Source organism: Mesoplodon mirus (assembly GCF_964341445.2).
Source record: "Mesoplodon mirus genome assembly, chromosome: 20".
Taxonomy (NCBI): domain Eukaryota; kingdom Metazoa; phylum Chordata; class Mammalia; order Artiodactyla; family Ziphiidae; genus Mesoplodon; species Mesoplodon mirus.
The window spans coordinates 29850065-29866876 of NC_138996.1; the positions used below are offsets into that span (position 1 = coordinate 29850065).

Genomic DNA, 16812 nt, shown 5'->3' on the forward strand with positions numbered 1-16812 from the left:
ATGAGGACAAATATGGAGAGGAGGGAAGTAAAGGGAAAGTACATTTTAAAGTTAAAAAATTGATCTAGAACTTAGATTTGTGGTTGAGGTTTGGAACACACAATGCATTGGTTTTGACAGAGGAGACAAGTTGGAAGATAAACACTAAGGAGAAATGTGATTGTGGGCAGGTTTCTTTAGTTCATCTTGTATCCACTCCCTCAGCATTTGGAACTCTGCTATGAAGATAAGCTGCAATTGATTAATGTGAGTGATCAATTATATAAAGAAATATTATGGAGGCAGTGCTCTTATTTAAAGATCTTAGAATTTCTGGAAAAGATTGGTTAGTCTCATCCCAAATATTTTTGGTCGCCTGATTCTCTTTTCCTATTCTAATCCCTGCCCATTTTCCTATAAACTTTCATCTTGGTGTTTCCTCTTATTCTAGAAGCTTTCACGTCTTTAATCTCATTTAAACTTCACAACAGCCCAGTTAGAAACGTGGAAAGCTCCGTTTTGCAGATGTATTAAAAACCGGGGCTCTGGGACTGGCCCAAGGTCAGGTAAAACACAGGGATAAGCGGGAACGAAGCCAGTTGGTCTCTGGTTACCGGTGCGGCGGCTTCACGCTAGGCCATGGTAACTTTCCCTCCCCCTGGCAGTCCCACCTTGGAAGAGCATTCCCATGAATTTAATCCCAGTCTATCAAAACATGGCCAAAGTCGCTAAATTGTTCCAGTTCGCTGCAGGTCGTGAACAGAATTTCGACTGAACCGATTCTCCTTCCTTATCACCCTGCTGCTGTGGTCTTTGCGCTCGGGGAGTGGACGCGCGAAGGCGTCCAGACCCCATCGCCCCAGGTTTACCGACAGAGAGACGCTGTTCCTGGGCCTGGGGACGCCGTGGTGACCCTTCCTCCCTGCGAAGACACGGCGGCATGTTTCTCTACGGGGAGGAGCGCGCATGGAAAGGTGGAGGCTCGGTTTAGGTAGCAGGAGGGGCAGCCCATCGGTACCCTTGCCGACATGTAGGGTACACATCTCTCCGCGTCCTCTGTGTCGCGTGAGCGTCCCGGGTATGGGGAGACTTTACCCCGTCCACGAATCCCTCGCACGATGCGCCCGCGTGTCTCTCCTACCGCTCCCGAGCGGGCCGCGCTGTGCCAGGTGTCGGGGTGTGTGTCGGACGCGCGGGCTGACTTTCCAGCGCCGCGAGCACCTGCTCCGCGTGCAACGGTGAGGCCGCTGCCCCCGGGAGCCACTCGGGCGCCTCCTGTCCCCCGCCGTCCCCGCGTGACCCGCCGCTCCCCGCGCAACAGTTGGCGGTGCGGGCGGGGCGCGCGCTCCCCAGGCCGTGCGCGCGAAGCGCGCGAGGCGCGCCAGGCGGCCGGGCCGCAAGCGCGGGCCGGGGTCGCGGCGTAGAGGCCTGGCGCTCCCCCAGGCGCGGGCCCGGCCCCTCTCCAGATGCTGCCGCGCGCCGGCCGCCCCCCCGTGCGCCGGTGCCTCCCCGGGCGCCCAGTGCGCAGGCGCCGGCCGTGAGGACCGACCGTGCGCTGGGCTCCAGCGGGTTGGAGCGGCGGCAGTGGAGGGGACGCGCGGGCTGGCGAACTGACGGGCGGACGGGCCATGTCGCCCCGCACCTGCTGAACTGGAGCACCCGAGGATGTCTACGCTGAGGAAGGTGCGAGCCACCGGGACCGGAGCCGCGCGGGGACGGGGCTAGGGGCGCGAGAACCGTCGGGGGTTGCGGGGGAGAAGGCTGCCCGGCGGGACGGACCGCTGGGGCCCCGCGAGGGCGGCTGGGTGAGGGGCGGGGACCCCGGGGCAGCCTGTGCACTGGGTCCCCTCACCCTGAGCTGCAGGGCGCGCGGGAGCGGGCGCAGAGCGGGGCGTCGCGGAGGGGTGACATTCTCCGCTCGGCCCGGCAAGCTGGGGGACCCGCGGGGACCCGGGAGGAAGCGCCGGACGGCGAGGGGCTGCGCGCCGGGCTCCGGCTGGGCACCGCGAGGGGATGGGGGCGGCAGGCAGCAAACTGCGCCCCCTCCCCCCGCCCGGCGCAGGACGCCGACCGCTCCTGGGAGCGCGTGGAAGGCGCCGGGAGCCCGGGCTCCGCGCGTGGGGCGCGGGGGGCGCGCGGCCGGGCGGCGGGAGGGGTCACTGGAGCCGGGGCGCGGCGCCCGGGGGTGGCTGGAGGAGCGCGTTGGGAGGGCGGCCTCCGGCTCTCCGAGTGGGAGCGGAGCGCGGGGGCTTTTTCGGGGCGGTTGCTAAGCGAGCCGCTACCCGGCGCAGGATTCTGTAACCAAGCCTCCCCCGGCAGCGGCTGTTGCCGTTCTGGGCTCGCTCGCTAACGGTAGCAAGAGAAATAAGGAGGCTGTCATTATTACAGCCTGGGCGGCGAGGGGCGGGAGCGGCAGGCACGGGGGCCGCCTGGCGGGCCAGCTGGGTGCCCGGCGCCCGGCCCCCGGCTCCCGCGTGCGGCGCCGAGAGACGCGGAGCAGAGTGGACGGGACCCGGCGGGGGCTGGGCGAAGAGTCGGGGGTGGGGTGGGGCCCCGCGGGCTCGCCGGCGGAGAGCGGCGAGAGCCAGCTCCGGGGGGCGACCTGCGTCGGAAACTCGGGAGCCGCTTCTCCGGCGCCCGCGCTTCGCCGGAACGTGGTCCGGCCGCCTGGGTGTCGCTTCCCCGGTGAATGGCGACTTGGCCGGGCTCCGGATTCAGAATTCGGGACTTGCCGGCGCGGCTGGCTCGGATCGATCAAAAATAAAGCGATCGGCAGCGAGTCCTTCCTGTGATTTAATTCTGCCAGCACGGGCTGTGGGTGGTTTTGGAGCCGGAAATGTAAAGCGCACCTGCTTATTTTGCCATCTGAGGACTTCAGCCTAGGACTTTCCCCAGGGGCCTCAGCGCCGGGGGTCTTGGGGCTTTGCTCACGGTAACCAGCTCGTGTGTCCTCTTGGACAGTGTGTCTGGCTGGAACTCGCGGGCCTGGTAATCTATGACTTAAGGAAGACTCTTGCTTGCAGATGAGAATCGATTGTATTAGTTATTAGAAACCCCCCTGGCATCTCAGCATGGCCTGAGAAAGCCCACAGCCTCATCCAAAAGGACTCTTTCTCTGGCTCAAAGCCGACACCACAGAGCCGTCTCCCCTCCCCCGACACCTTGGAAGGAACATTTGGATTTGAGGTTAATGTGCGTTACAACACCATTTTCATTTTACTTCCTTTACATTCTCCGCAAAAGGTAATAGGTAACCAAGGCAAAAAATGGTGAAATGATGAAAAAAATCGTAATTCTTGGCAGGTCAAGCTGTTACTCTGGTGTTTAAAAAAAAATGTCATTAATCAGGATTTTCCAGTAGCCAAATTGTCTTGTGCAGGTGGCTGGGTGACTCACAGATTTAGCTCTGATAGTAATTGTAGAGTGTGTGTACCACTTCCTTTTAGATGGTGTGACTTTCTCATTGCTTGGAAGGGAACAAATTAGAATATTTTATACCCCACATCTGGAAGCAGGACCAGCAGGCTGTGGGGAACGCTCTCTGCTCAGGCACATCTGGGCTCGGAGAGGTATGGACCCAGTGAATGAAAACAGTAAGAAGAAATAGGCCTGTCCTGAAGCACGCAGCCCCTTCCCACCAGCACTCGAGTCCCGTCCCAGGTCAGGAGTTCCATCAATGGGGGGTTTCTCCTCTGTGATCCCCCGTCAAGGGAGGCCTGCTTTGTGTCTGCGAGCCCCTCCTGCCCCCTCGTGCCCTCCTGTCCCTAATTTCCTCTGTTCTTGGTTAAGAAATCGATAAGCATTGGATGACTTACCCTAGCGATCTATCATGTCATATCTGCAGATTACATTTTAGGTTAAAGAGCAAAATGAATTCTACATAAATAATCCAAAGTGTTGAAGGAATTTAAGTTTTCTCACCACAAAGATGTTTTCTGAAATATGCATTCTATCCTATTCGACTTTCCATGCTGGTAATCATTTATTCCCTTTCCTTCCACTTAACAGTATAACTATCCGAAGTGGCCGGAGATAGAAGTAAACATGTACTTATTCACCAGTGTGTTTGTGCCTTAAGTTTCTTGTGTTGTAGGCGAATTAATAACAATATATCTTATTTCTATACAATTCAGATTGCTTTGCATGATTTCTCCCCAGTGACATAAATATGTCCTCCTATGGCAGTCTATTACTTCTCCTATTTTTGTCTACTTCATTTTTGAAATTGGTGGAAATTTCACATTAAATACTAAAAGTGAAAAAGCACTTTGCACAATTTAAATCACATTAGATTTCGGATACCCAGAATCCAACCAATTCTGAAACTAAATTCTAACATTTTAAAGCTTGTTAGAGAATTTGTTATCTGTGTTTTTAACAGAGTGTCTTCCATCGTATGCCTACATGATGAAACTGAAGAAATGCTGTAATTCTTTTATATTTGAGGGAAAACTTCATGATTTCTCAGTCACTCAAGGAGTTGAGTGATATACACTTTGATCATAGATTTTAAAAGGAAATTAATTAAATGTATTATTTATTGACCCTTGGAATGGATATGGCATGGTCATTCACTGGATACAATAAAAATAACTATGATTCATCATTTTGGCCAGATGGGAGTCATATTTAAAACATTGGCAGCATGTTGGTTATAAAAGAATTATGGGCCACCCAACAGGAAGTTAGCGGGCAAAGCATTCTCTGCAGTTAAAAATCATTCTGATCAACCACAGCTTTACATACAAGTTGTTTTTATCATGTAACCATATTTCCAGCAGATCGCCAGCTTTTAAAGTAGGTGTCGTTGTCTTCTGGGCATGTGTGTCACAAAACTGAGCACGGTAGCTTCCAGTTTATTCATGGCAGACACTCTGGTTTACAGGGAGCTAAGCATGTGGGCTTTGGCGTCGACGGGTATGGTTGGGGGGTGCAGATTCCCCCCTAAATCCTGCATCTGCCGTTAGGAGAGCCTTTACCTTTACAGCACCCTTCGTTTCCAGGGCTTAACACCAGTGACCAACAGCGGGTTTGGAGCCGGTGTTATTAATCTCCTGGGCCAAGGCAGTGGCATCCATGTGTTAGACCAGTTGTCCCCTTCTCTGCGGGGCCTCTGCCCTGGCCGCACCCGCTGTGAAGAGCCTCGTCAGGCAGGAGCTCCGGGGCCCTCGAGGGCCCTCACCCTCAGCCCGGCAGGGCACCTCCCGTTTCTGGAGGTTCTGACATTCCCGCAAGGAGCTTCAGTTGCGGTTCCTCTTGAGAGAACGCATCTCCTGGGAAGTGTCCCCGGTTAGTTTCTCCTGACCTTTGTTCCTGCACCATCGTCTTTCTTGGGGGGGGTCTCCAAGGAGCTGAACTTACCAGGCAGACTGCAGACGGCTTCTGTGGTCTACGCTGCCTGGCCCTGCAGGATACCTGCACACCGCTCTCTTCGGAGAGCCGGCCTTGCCCACTTCTAGAGTGTGGCTGCTTGGGGGCGGGCTCCTAGCTGCATAAGGAGGTCAGGACCCCCCCCCCCACCTCCGGGAAGAGCACGGCATTTCCTCTCAGCCAAGAATGGAGAGCTTTAGGAGGTAAATCTAAAAGGATGTAGGTCCATCACATGCAGCCTGGGGCGGGGTGGCCTGTCCATCCTGGGAAGCCAGTACCCAGGATGGCAGGGCCGGGCCACGGGTGGACAGCAGGGCCGTGGACGGATGCACTTGGTCCTACGACGTCACTGAGGTCCAGAGTCAGGTAGGGCTTGAAACCGTCATTACCGTGGGTTTCTGTCCTGACCACCCAATGGGATGTAAAGGTTTTTAGTTTCCCGGAAAATTTCCTCTTTAAAGCTCTCATTGTGGGGTGACACTTATCCATCATCGGTGACCCTTTTGTCTAGTATGCCTTTTTGTGTGTATCCACAGGAAAAAAAAAAAGTAATTTTTGTTAAAAAGGAATAAGTACTTGAAACCAGCCCTTGCATAAAATTGTAGCAAAATTTGTTAAAAAGTAACTTTGTAAATCTAAGTGGTCATTATCTTTAAAACGTGCCATACTCTGCACAAAAGAAAAAAATATTGAAATGATCTCCCAGCACCCATGGAGTACACATTTTAAGCCAGGCAACGTAAAATTATCCTCTTGTGCTTAATGGAAATGTGTCCTGCTAGTTTTGTACGATGCCAACCAGCAGCTTTTTATACTGGCCACGTAGGTAGTGATTAGGAGTGAGGGTGAGGGTTCTGGAGTCAGACAGCCTGGGTGGCTGCATGGCACCGGCAGTTTATTTGCCCTCATTGTATTTTTGTCCTTCATCACTACATGAGGGACAGATCCAGTGTTAACATGGTAGTGTTGTCAGGAGGATTAAATGAATTGATGAGAGTAAGGCAGTTAGAACAGCATACAGAGTAAATGCCCAACATGTGTCCACTATTTTGATCATGAAGAAATGAAATTGGGGCCCAGTTTGGGCCATCCTGCATTGGACGTAATGAAGCCACTCTCCGAATTCCCATAAAACTTAGGTATTTACTATTTCCAGTCTCCTTTTACTTTCTTATATATCTGTTTTGCCACCTCTTTCCAAAAAGTTTTTTGACTCACTGACAAAAGGACAAGGTCCAAGAAATGAAATAAAGTAGAAACAGGCAATCGGAGCAAACAAATATGGTAACCACAAGGGTTAACATAGTCCTCTGGGCCTCAATTTTGAGTCGGAGTTTCCTGGAAGCCAACTCAACAAAACCAGAAGACAGAGGCCCTCGCTTGGTTCCCTTGCGGGGTGGACATCGCATACTCGCTTTTCAGTGAAGAAAAGTGCTGAATCGTAAAAGATGCTCTCGTGGTTGACTTTGTATAGAGGGGTTGGGTTAGATCATATACATCAGTAATACAAACACAGAAGTGTTTTTCATGATTACAGTAGACTTTGGAGGAAGGCAAAACATGCACAGGCAACCCGTAAGAGGTGCAGTGACCTTTTCCTCGTATTTCTGTGTTCCCTCCGTGACCAGATGGGAAACTGTGGTTTCGGGAGACGGGCTCTGAGCTCTGGACCTCCCCCTGGTCTACTTCAGTTTAGCATTTATATGTGGGTTCGAGTTGTGTGTCTCGGGGAAAACTCAGATCTCTCAGGTCACATGTATCTTATTTCCCACTGTGCTTTCACGTAAATCAAGTGTCTCAGCCTAAGACAAGGACCCTGGAGCAGACGCATCGTCGTCGCTGCTGTCCCCACTTCCTCGCCATCCACCCCGTCTGGCGGGGAGCGGAGCTCCAGCCCCTGGGGGCACAGGAGCTATTTCAGCAGCTCCTCCTGATGGCATCGGAAGGCCCAGCGCCTCCCCTGTGCGCTCGCGATGAGGGTGACCCTCACGCGCCCCAAGGGGAACCCCCGGCTTGTCTTGCCCTTCAGGAGGACAGCCTGCCCTCCTCAGCCCTGGGCCTGCCTGTGTGCTGCTGTGAATGGACGGGCGCGTGAAGGGAACGCTGCTCCCCGTGTGTTTACCAGACTCACCACTGCCCTTGCTTGGTGGGGAAGACTCTCCCTCACCAGCACTGGTTTTTCTTTTCTACGTTTTCCTCGTATTTATCCTCTCAGACCTCGAACTGCGTGTTCCCAGACCCTGGATGTCACTGCTCAGCCACTGGGGTCCCTGGGCCTTAGGGACGTTCCTGGGGAGACCCTGTTCCTGCTCCTGCCAGGAGAAACAGGGAACGGACGGATTTGGCAACCTCACAGTTCCCACCGTAGCATTTTAGATCATATCACTCAATAAATGTTCGAATGGATAAGTAGATCCATAAGCAGCTGACCCTTCGCACACTCGAGGAAGGTTCCTCAGTTACGGGCGGGCTTTACTGCTTGCTTCTGCAAGTTGCATGAGTCTCACCAAGACAGGACACCTCACAAGCACGTCAATGGATTTGCTTGTTTTATGAAACTTTTGGCTCTTTAAAAATAATTTCCATTTTCTGACATTCTTTGTAATATTTTGACAGTTTCTAAATAAATTTCTGAATATCTGTTTTCTGATTCTATTAAAAACTTAATAATGAATCCATATTATAGATGATTTAGACGTTTTCATAAACAGTCGAATGTTGTACCGTCAAGCTTCCACTGTGACCGTTGTGTAGCATTCCTGCATCTACAACATAATCGTCTAGATTATTACTATTGTTAGGTTCAAAGTTTTATTTTTGTTGTGAGAGATGGGTTATGCAGCTCTTTAAAGTAATTCTGAGTCTTCAATTCATCCACTTGCTTGTTTCTCCAATGGTATTTTATTAAAAGGCACAGCAGGCACTCCATTTAAAAAAAAAAATCATCTTCTTTTGCATATAACTAGTCCCAGCAATTTCACTTCTGGGAACGTATCCTAAGGGAATAATCATGAATTTATAGGAAATCAGCTAAACAGATGTTCACTCCAGTTTTGTTCCACAGTAAAATATTGGAAAATAGCAATAACCGGAGATTGGATAAATTCATTATGATATAGCGTCGTAGAAAAATACACAGCCATTAAAAAGATGAAGATTAAATGTTTAATACTACAGAGGGGTGTCCGTATCCCGTTAGGTGGAGGAACCAGGTTACCAAATAACACGCACAGCACCCACGTCTGAGCTGCTGTGCGGGGGACACAGCAGGGAGTCTGGAAGGACCCAGCAGCCAGGGTGGGGGGGAGGGGCGTGTCACCCAGTGGCATCAGCACCTTACTCGGGATCCAGGCTTCGTCCCAGGGCAGTCTGCGCCACCCAGCACCACCCGCCACCTGCCGCCCGCGTGACTGAGTCCCCTCTTGAGGCCCAGCCTTGCTGCTCCCTCCGTGCCGTTCCCTGAGCAGCTGGCCTGGGAGGCTTGGCGTTGGGGCCCTCGCACGGCCCGTGCCTGCGCTCCCCATATGTCGAGGGCGCGTCCCTCTGTGGGGTCCGATAGCTGCTGTATCAAAGACCCTCTGAAGCACTTGGGGAGTAACGTGGCCCAGGTTGGCTTCTCGGTCACGTCAAGTCAGGACAGGTTTTCTTGGTCCCCCAAATGGTCATCCTGTAACCAGGCTCTTTCTGTCTGGTGGCTCTGCCACCATCATCCTCATCCAATCAGTAGAGGGAAGAGCTGGGGGACCACGTGGGCGTGGCCTGGGAGCACACGCACCACTTCTGCTCCTGTTCCCTTGGCCTCTGTCATGTGCTACACGCACCTCAAGGGAGGTGGGAATGAAGAGGAAAGGGTTTGTGATCAGCTGACTGTTTTGCGAAGCCTCCCTTGTTTCATTTATGGAGTGAAGAGACCTTCCCTAGAACGTCTCCAGAAGTCTTTACCTCCTATCCCGTCATGCCTGACCGGTTACGGTCAGAAGGATGGGATCATTGTCTGGGTTTAGGTTCATCTTAAGCCGCCTCTCAGGCTGTGCCTGGTGCTCCTAAGGCCACGCAGACGAGGGTGACCCCTGGGGAAAAGCTGACTTCCCTTAGAAATCAGGAGGGGGATGGCTGTCTGGGTATCTACCAATAGTGTCTATTACACGCCTATTGTGAATTTATAAATGGCCTGGGGCACAACATAACACTTCTGTAATCTAATAATGTCTTAAAAGAATCTTTATGCATCCGTGCAGTAAAGGGTTGCAGAGCTGTTGTAAAGCGAATAGGACAGAGAAACACCTTCTGATGACCCACTAGACCCGCTGTAACTAGTCCACCTTTGATCAGTTGTCCATATGGCCATTGTCTGATGGAATTCACGTGTCAGGGTTCTTAAGTCCCAGAAACAAAGTCCCGCTAACTTTAGCACAACGGACCCCACTGGCAGGACCTGGACCAGCTCTCGGCTGAGGGGAGGCTGAAGAAGCTTCAGGAAGGTAGGAGCCCCATGGCAGGGGTGCGGAAGCGTCCCCCGGGCATCCCTCAGTGCGTTTCGTCCCTGCCTTGCTCTGAGAGGTGGAGCATCCCGGGGCTGCTCCGTTTCAGCCTGAGGCGTGCGGGGCACCTGGGTTGGGGGTGGCAGTGGGCCAGGCAGACATATGCAGTCTTATCCCGTGACCCAAAGGGGAAACCCTTGCTTGGCCTTTCTCCAGTAGAGCACTGGAGTCCAAACTGGGAGGAAGGTGAGAGATATAGTATCTCGTGTCATGCTACAACATGCTTATGTTTTTAAAAGAGACACCCACATAGGGACATGGGGTAAAGTCAAGGTCCACAGTGTCAGACACCTAGCAGTGTCCCCAGAGACGACTCAGGTTCTTAATTGTGGGCGATGCACGCAGCCCATTCTTTGGCCCTGCCTCTGAGCCGCCGTTCCATCCTTTACAGGCTTTCTCTGTTCTAGGGTTAGGATATGCTTTGGAAAGCATTCAGTGTTCTTCCGGGAAGCAAAAATAGGCAAAACCTGGAGGTCAGTGCTTTACTGTCAGACTCGGTAACGCATTTCCTTGGCTACCAGATCTTCTCTTTGTTATATTTATTCCACTTTTGGAGACGCTTCTCTCCTGTGATATATTTTGTTCTGTCATAGCTGTGGTGAATTGGGGGCTGGTTGGGCTGCTTTCATACATTTTTCTTTTCTCTTTTTTCTGGTCATCTAATCGCTAAATATTTAGAAATTATAGAGAAGCACAAATTAATGACGTGGAAGTCACCAATAATTCCATGACCTAGAAATAATTACAGTTGTGTCTTCTTATTCTTTAAACCCAAAGTGGGAACTGTCCTGGGTTTTTTTGTGTTTTTTTTTTCACTTTATATTCTTTTCTGAGAACTTGCCCAAATTTTCAAAATATTCTTTGACAGTTTGATTTTAATTGAAGTATAATATTCCAGTATGCAGTGTTATTCAGCCATTCCCCTATTGCTCAATGTTTAAGTTGCTTGCAAAAATTTTTGGCCATTAATCTGTGATTATTTTATTTTTTTAAACATCTTTATTGGAGTATAATTGCTTTACAATGGTGTGTTAGTTTCTGCTTTCTAACAAAGTGAATCAGTTATACATATACATATGTTCCCATATCTCTTCCCTCTTGCATCTCCCTCCCCCCCACGCTCCCTATCCCACCCCTCTAGGTGGTCACAAAGCACTGAGCTGTGATTAATACCTTTTTTGATGTTTTCTGAAAGTGTAACTTTTCTCTAGTAAATTCCTAGAAACAGAATTACTGGGTTAATGCATGTATCTAGTGTATTAGGTCTGCTGTAACAAATTACCACAAACTCAGGGGCTTAAAACTGCAGGAAACAAGAGAAGCCTGAAATCAAGGCATTCCAGAGCTGCGTTCCCTCCAGAGGACCCAGAAAAAGATCCCTCCTGCCTCTTCCAGCTTCTGGTGCCTGACCCGGCTCCCTCATCTCTGCCCTGTCTTCACGGGCCACCTCCTCTGCGTCCGTGTCTCCCGTTCTGTCCACCTTGAATCTCTGTCCTAAGGATACTAGTCATTGGACCCAGGGCCCACTCAGATAATCCAGGATTTTCTCCTCACATCAAGGCTCTTAATTTCATCACAACTGAAAAAGACCTGTTTTCCAAATAAGGTCATGCTTGTAAATTCCAGGGGTTTCTGTGGTGACACCCACATACAGTGGGTACGAACATTCCATGAACCTTGAACCTGCTGGTGACCAGAGCCTCCCGCCAGTGTTGAATACGAGGCTCATTTCGCTGCCACCTCGCCAAGTACAGGGAAAAGGGCAGCCGACTGTGCCACAGGTAGGGCTCTCTGAGGGCAACAAAGGAAAACAAGCAAAGATCAGCAAAGGAAAGGGTCAGTAGATTCGACCAGAGCTCGTGGGAGCTTCTCTCTGCCCACCCAAGTAAGGCTGCATGGTGAGCCTGGAGCGCGGTCCTTCTCATCCTGAAAAACAGGCTAATTCCTTTATATGCAAAGGTTTTTCAAGTGTGCATAAAAGTGGATGGGGAAAAAAACAAGAAATTGGTGAAGGGGTCCATAAGCATTTGAGAATGAGAACCACTAGTGAATGGTAACAAAAAGGCAAATTAAAACATCACTTTTTAAAAAACTTATCAAATGGGTTATTATTTTAAAAACACCACACATTTTCAGTGTTGGATTGTCAAGGCCTCTGTTGATTTGCATCCTTCAACCTTCCCAAATGCGCCTGCGGTGGCATTTTGTTGCTGGGCGCCCAGTCCCTCCTGGGCTTGCTGACCAGAGAACCTTGTGTTCCAACTTTATAATAAATGCAGATTTCCTGTTTCAAAGGTTTAATGGGATAGCATTTTTAAAAAGAATTGAAGCTGGCTAAATTTAGTGTCTGAAAAATGTCCAGATCGAAAATAGCTCTATTCCAAAATATCTGTCTCCAGGCCTGTGCTCTTTGGGGCTTTGGGAAGGTGAAAGTTTCTGCTTCCTGTCCCATCAGCAAACAGGTGTCACCAGCCACACGCTCTCACGACAGCCTGTCACTGAGAAGGTCCTTGTTCCTCGCGCACTGGCCGGCCTCTTCCATTGGGGCATAATTGCCCGAGGTGGTGCGTTGCTTCTGACACGGCCCTGATGATCCACAGGAGGGTCACTTTCCTCTCCTCCTCTGTTCTTCCCACTGGTCCTTATTCTTGGCTCTTCTGAAGACTTTAAATGAGTTGAATCATAATGTTAAAAAACAGAAGGCTTTTTCTGGGATTCCTTTCCCTTTCTTCATTCTTACAGTAAGTGTTAAATTTCTGCTTCATCTTATTTTTTCAAGCTTAAAATTATTATTTTTTTCTGAAGAAGTAGCATTCTCTTAGCCCAGGATAGGGTCGTCCCTTGATTTTTGTGGCATGGAGCTCGGGTGAACCCAGTGCTTGCTCCTAAATCCCCCCTTGAAAGAACACACAGAGTACAGAGAAGAGAGTCTTTTGACTTATTTGGGTCAAGTATTATCATCTCTCTCTTGCAAACATGCGAACAGAGGCCTGAAAAGTTGGGAAGCCTTTGCAGTGAGGGGCACAGGCGTGAGCTTTAGGCCGTCAGGAGCCGTGTAGCCTCAGACCTTGTCATTCCTGGGGAAGCGAGGACAGTGGCTACCCTGGCGGGATCCCTACTTCGCCTCCAGAACCTGAACTTTACACATGCACCTTCTGAGGAAGAGAGACAACAGGCAAGTTTGTAATCCTGTCATTTTTCTTTAGTGTTACTTCTGGGCTAAGGTAGCCACGATTTGTTTTATAATTCAGCTTTGTCTGTCAAGAATCGGGGGCATTCGATCCCTAGGAAGAATGAAGGCTGCGTAATCCTAAGTAGGCCTGGACAACATCTCCTTCTAGGACAGAAGGGTCTAGAGTTTCTGTTAAGATACCAGGTGTCGCTAAAGGTGTTTGGAAATCACGGACAGATTCTCAGGGAGCCAGAAGTGCCCAGGGAGGCCGCCGGGGGAGGTGGGAGGTGCCCGGGCAGTAAATGAACCCAGAAAGAGAGTGAAGAGAGAGGACGTAACCGGAGGGCGAGCCGTTCACCAGCTCAGAAGCATCTCTGAGTTCTTTATTCCTCCGCTCCAATGTTGTAGGTGTAAAGAGTTTACCAGCGCACCAGGTGGAGCTTTATCTGCTTCTTAAACAGGCTTGTGTGTCCTCTCATGATCCAACATAGTAACATGAGGTAAATAATCATTATTTTGCTTGACGTCTTTAAAAAAATTTTGTGTAGAGAACACAGAGTGTGTTTTAGGGTCTACCGCAAGTGAGGGGTGACGGCCGGTCTGTGTAACTGCCAGGAGGTGGGCGTTTGAGACCCAGAGATTCACGGAAGCAGCACCACGTGTCCTCCACGTGCTGTTTGAAGGATGCGGACCCTGCCTGCTCAGCCACGTCCTCCCCGTGGGGGAGGCTCCGCTCCCGAGTGGGAGGGGGGAGCTGGCTTCGGTTACTCCTGCGGGAGGATTGGTTCTGGGGGGGCGTGAGGGGTGGTCCTGGGGGGACGTGAGGGGTGGTCCCGGGGGGGTGCAAGGGGTGGTCCTGGGGGGGCACGAGGGGCATCCCTCAGTGTTTCTGAGCCAGCACCGCAGCCGCTGGGGGAGACGCCCCCATGCTTCCAGACCCTGCGCTCACGGGACCCGCAGGGCGTCTGCGATTGCATCATCGCGTCGTAACCAGCTGCAGCTTATCTTCCCGATTCCACTGAGCGGCGCTCCTTGGATTTTGCGCCGACAGGCCTCGCTGGACCTTGAAGGAAAGGACAGAGCCCTGGTTGAAAAGTCAGGGACCCGCACGGTCAGTAGGGTGGTGACCCGAGAGCTACGAAGACTGGGGGGGCCGCGGCTTCCCCGCATCCCATCCGTCCTGAGCACCCGCGCCTTTTGGGACAGGGGGTGAAACTGGTTAGAAAGGGTGCAGTTAGCGTCCTCCATCCCCTCGGAGGAATCATTAGTGCTCAGAGGAGAGGGGGTTGTAGGGGTGCCCACCGTCCCCTCCAGGATACATGTTTTTAATCGTCTGATAAGTCACCCCAGCAGTTCGTAATCATCTGGGTAACTGGGTGAATTTCTAGAAATTTGCTGATCATATATCCTTTGGAAAATAACTTTAGGGTGCATATCTGGTGGCATACAAACGAGGACATTAATTTAGTGTTTATTACTGATGAATAATTCTTTCATTCGATGTGTTTTCTTGTAAACTCCCAAGGTGCCAAAACTGTGCTCGTCATTATGTATATTTTAGTAAATAAACGAGAAGGACAATGCTGGATAAGAGTCTGTGGAGGGAGATAAATATTAAATAAATATACAGCAATCATATACTAAAAGTATTTTCATGCTCACGATTCTGATTCAGCTTTGAGGACAGCTATGCGCAGATACTGGTCCTCTGACCCATGGCTAGCAGCCTGGAGTCTGGGGGCAGAAGTGGCATTTCTGGTTCTGGGAAGAATAAACAGGAATCAGGAGCAGAGTTGGGAGTCTTCCAGGCCCAAGGAAAGGGGTGTAAGGGGGCGTCAAGGATTAACCAAGGCTTCTGGCCTCAGCCAGCAGAGGTGCAGTTCCAGCCCTTGGGGTTGGAGACCATTAACCTCCTGCTTGGGAGAGGTCTCTGATCTGTTTTCAGTTAGAACGGATGCAGTTTCCTGTATTTAAGAGAATTTTAAGACAATAAAAAGATGCATGAACTTTAACTTGCCAAACCAGGCCTTGCTGTTTAGACGTGCAGGTTGGAATTTACTTTTTCCCTTCTCCCTGAATCCAGAGTCACATCCAGCCCACCTGGACATCTTGGATCATGGAGAACAGAAAACTTGCTGCACCAATACCTGCTCCAGTTGACATGTCCTCTGGTGAAGCCTCACATTTCACAGATGGGGAAACTGAGGACGGGCCCAGAATTCCTTGTTCCTGTCCCCTGGGCGCTGTGCCTGGCCGCACCCTCGCCACACTGCACTTGAATTAGGAGAACGTTCTTACAGAACTCCCCCCCCAACCCGCCTCCAGTCTCTCTCAGCTTGAAACCATCCTACACACAGCTGCTGGGATAATCTTTCTAAAGCCATTTTTATCATGTCACTTCTTTGCATGCTGTTTTCTGTTGCCTTTTGTCAAATCCAGATTTCTCCTTTCTGGCTCTCAAGGCTTTCTGCAAAATGTCCCCTTTCCGAGGATTTCCATTGTGAGCCTTTATGGAACGTTTGCCCCAAAGTGCTGCTCAAATTCCCTGTTGTTGTCTTACTGTCGCCTGCCACTGGTCCTTTGCACATGTCATACCACCCACCTGGAGAATTCGTTATCAGCCTGTTTCTTGTGTTATTTTTCTTTCTTGGTCTGTTCCCGTTCCTCTTTCCAGTCTAACTCCAAAACCCCTTTCTTCTTGGAACTGACGCCTATAAATGCTTCCTTCCCTCAACTCTGACCATTCCTTTACTTTTTGGTTTCCTTTAGTAGTTAGTTCTTCATCTCATAACATTCAGAAGGCATCTTATATAATAAGATACCTGAATCCAGCAAACCAGTTATCATCTAATGATTGGCTGGATTTACAAAAGTATACTAGGAAACACCCCACTAGGAGCTTTCTTTAAAAGAATAGTTTCCTTTATGTATTGGCAATGGTGCAGTTACATGAGATTTACTTCACACTGGGTCTTAGGCATGTTGTTTTGAAAGTTGGCTCACTGTGTTTTACTGGCTGATGGGATATTCTGGCAGATTCCTAAGATTCCTAAGAACGGTGTCCGTGACTAGCTTGGACGCACCTCCTTCAGCACCCGTGCTGCTCGATGCTGACTCACCAGGTGGAGTGGCCCCCCCGGCCGGGGGCGTTGACAGTCATGCATTGCTGCATCTCAGATCAGATGTCTTTGAGTTAAGACTGTGTGTCTTTGATTTCCCCGTTTTGGATTCATGTTTTTCACAGAATCTAGACGGTGCTGAGGCTGGTGGGAAGCTGTGTGCAGCTCCCCAGGGTTCTGCGTCGAGTTCACTGTGTGGTCAGAGGCTGAATCTGTTCTCTGTGCTTTAGGCCAGCAGGACCAGCGCACCAGGCTTCCTCGAGGCTGCGCCCTACAGCTCTGCTGTTGTCACCATGGAACGGTGACCACCTGAAGCGGGGGCGGGGAGTGAGGATCAGAGCTGGCTGAGTGCACTTGACCGTGACATTAGCCTCTCTGGGCTTCAGTAACTTATCAGTGAAGTGGGGATGAAGATAATTTCTCACCTCACACGGGGCTGTGGAGATCAAAGTGACATTGAGGTTACTGAGGCCTGGTGGGTAGCAGGCCAGGGTGGCAGGGGGCCGGGACCGACATGCAGGCAGGCCCTTCCTTCGGCCAGGCTCCCCACCGACGGCTGCCCGGCTTCTCGGCACCTGGCTTCTTTTAAATCTGACATTCTCTATGATTTTTTTGATTAGAACATCTTTTA

The 16812-nt window shown here is 50.8% G+C and overlaps 1 protein-coding gene across 1 annotated transcript in view; it reads left to right on the top strand.

The window, feature by feature from the left end:
- Positions 1-1542: 1542 nt before the first annotated feature.
- Positions 1543-16812, top strand: part of DLGAP2 (DLG associated protein 2) — a gene marked incomplete at its 3' end in the record, with an annotated part of 748047 nt that continues 732777 nt past the window's right edge. The window contains exon 1 of the mRNA XM_082608399.1: positions 1543-1662. The remainder of the gene's footprint in view (positions 1663-16812) is intronic.